Source organism: Limulus polyphemus, unplaced genomic scaffold (genome assembly GCF_000517525.1).
Source record: "Limulus polyphemus unplaced genomic scaffold, Limulus_polyphemus-2.1.2 Scaffold13112, whole genome shotgun sequence".
NCBI lineage: Eukaryota > Metazoa > Arthropoda > Merostomata > Xiphosura > Limulidae > Limulus > Limulus polyphemus.
In genome coordinates this window covers 1,633-4,517 of record NW_013678722.1, presented here as the reverse complement: position 1 = coordinate 4,517, position 2,885 = coordinate 1,633, and positions in this window count along the sequence as shown.

Here is a 2,885-nt window from a genome sequence, read left to right as displayed (position 1 = left end):
GTCTACACCTTCTACCACAACTGTAACTACAGGACCTTCCTAGACTTACACTACTTCATGAAGTTACGAAGTTTAGCAGACAAGCCGCCAATCTAAGATACCAATGACATCAAATAGAATCCTTCTAGTTTACACCTTCTACCACAACTGTAACTACAGGACCTTCCTAGACTTACACTACTTCATGAAGTTACGAAGTTTAGCAGACAAGCCGCTAATCTAAGATACCAATGACATTAAATAGAATCCTTCTAGTTTACACCTTCTACCACAACTGTAACTACAGGACCTTCCTAGACTTACACTAGTTACGGAGTTTAGCAGACAAGCCGCCAATCTAAGATACCAATGACATTAAACAGAATCCTTCTAGTCTACACCTTCTACCACAACTGTAACTACAGGACCTTCCTAGACTTACACTAATTACGGAGTTTAGCAGACAAGCCGCTAATCTAAGATACCAATGATATCAAATAGAATCCTTCTAGTCTACACCTTCTACCACAACTGTAACTACAGTTTAGCAGACAAGCCGCCAATCTAAAACACCGTTAACTAAGATAGGATATAACACCTATTATATGGGATAGGAGAACTTCTCTAGTCTACACCTTCTACCACAACTGTAACTACAGTTTAGCAGACAAGCCGCTAATCTAAAACACCGTTAACTAAGATAGGATATAACACCTATTATATGGGATAGGATAACTTCTCTAGTCTACACCTTCTACCACAACTGTAACTACAGTTTAGCAGACAAGCCGCTAATCTAAAACACCGTTAACTAAGATAGGATATAACACCTATTATATGGGATAGGATAACTTCTCTAGTCTACACCTTTTACCACTTCTGTTGGACAACTTCCACAGGCAAAAACCCAACAGACTATAACGTATAAGTACCATTGGAGGTATATCAGGTGCGCTTTGAAATAATTTCCAAAGAGAATTGATGGAGTAGTTAACAGTAGAATATTCATCTTTCCACATATTTAAAAAGTACCAACTTTAAGAACACTAAGCAACCTTCCAGCTGATAGCCGTTCCGAGTATTAAGTATCAGTGGCTACTTTATCAAATAGATTTGGGATGTCATATCAGAAGGAAACAAAGTTTGGGAGAAAAATGTGGAGGAGTGATAAGATGTTAGCCAAACTAGATGAAAATATAAAAACACTTGTCCAATTATCTTATCCAGATGGTCCACCTAAAATGACGAATATATTGGGCCGCGATCAATTCATAGAAACTCGAATTAAGACTAGAGCAGAGTAGGTGTAAAGGACGCTGTTTAGTTGGCGGTGGAAGTAGAATCAATTAAAGCCTCAGATAAACAATGATAAGCACCATCAAGGATTAGACTAGAACAGAGTAGGTGTAAGGGACGCTGTTTAGTTGCCGGTGGAAGTAGAATCAATTAAAGCCTCAGATAAACAATGATAGGCACCATCAAGGATTAGACTAGAGCAGAGTAGGTGTAAGGGACGCTGTTTAGTTGCCGGTGGAACTAGAATCAATTAAAGCCTCAGTAAACAATGATAGGCACCATCAAGGATTAGACTAGAGCAGAGTAGGTGTAAGGGACGCTGTTTAGTTGCCGGTGGAACTAGAATCAATTAAAGCCTCAGATAAAGAATGATAGGCACCATCAAGGATTAGACTAGAACAGCGTAGGTGTAAGGGACGCTGTTTAGTTGGCGGTGGAAGTAGAATCAATTAAAGCCTCAGATAAACAATGATAGGCACCATCAAGGATTATACTAGAACAGAGTAGGTGTAAGGGACGCTGTTTAGTTGGCGGTGGAACTAGAATCAATTAAAGCCTCAGATAAATAATGATAGGCACCATCAAGGATTAGACTAGAGCAGAGTAGGTGTAAGGGACGCTGTTTAGTTGGCGGTGGAACTAGAATCAATTAAAGCCTCAGATAAACAATGATAGACACCATCAAGGAATTGTGGGACTTGCAGATCAAATAGTGTAGAAATAGAACGTCGTAGTTATCCTTAGGTGGACTGTACTTTCCATTGTTCATTTTACCGAATAATCCATAAAAACCCAGTCAACAATGGATATCATTACAATAATATGTGACACACAAATAACATAATAAAAAATACCGTCAACACTGGAAATTATACCACTAAATATTCCATGTCCTGTGTATTTTACACAGAAATGAACGATTTTACATCAATATTTTTGGTCTGATCTTTACGATGACTAGATAAAAAAGCGCGAAAACATGAAATTACTCAATATAGCGTAATATGTGGAGCCTACTGGAATTGAATGGTATGTATTCAAACGGTAATATGTGGAGCCTACTGGAATTGAATGGTATGTATTCAAACGGTAATATGTGGAGCCTACTGGAATTGAATGGTATTGTATGTATGTAACAGTATGTATTCAAACGGTAATATGAGGGTTAGAAAACTCACTATTCTTTAATTTAACGTAACTCTGAGATTATAATATACATCACGATAACAAACAATGTGTTAACCCTGATATTATAATATACATCACGATAACAAACTGTGTTAACCCTAAAGTTATAATATACATCACGATAACAAACTGTGTTAACACTAAAGTTGTAATATACATCACGATAACAAACAATGTGTTAACCCTGATATTATAATATACATCACGATAACAAACTGTGTTAACCCTGATATTATAATATACATCATGATAACAAACTGTGTTAACCCTGATATTATAATATACATCACGATAACAAACTGTGTTAACCCTGATATTATAATATACATCATGATAACAAACTGTGTTAACCCTGATATTATAATATACATCACGATAACAAACTGTGTTAACCCTAAAGTTATAATATACATCACGATAAC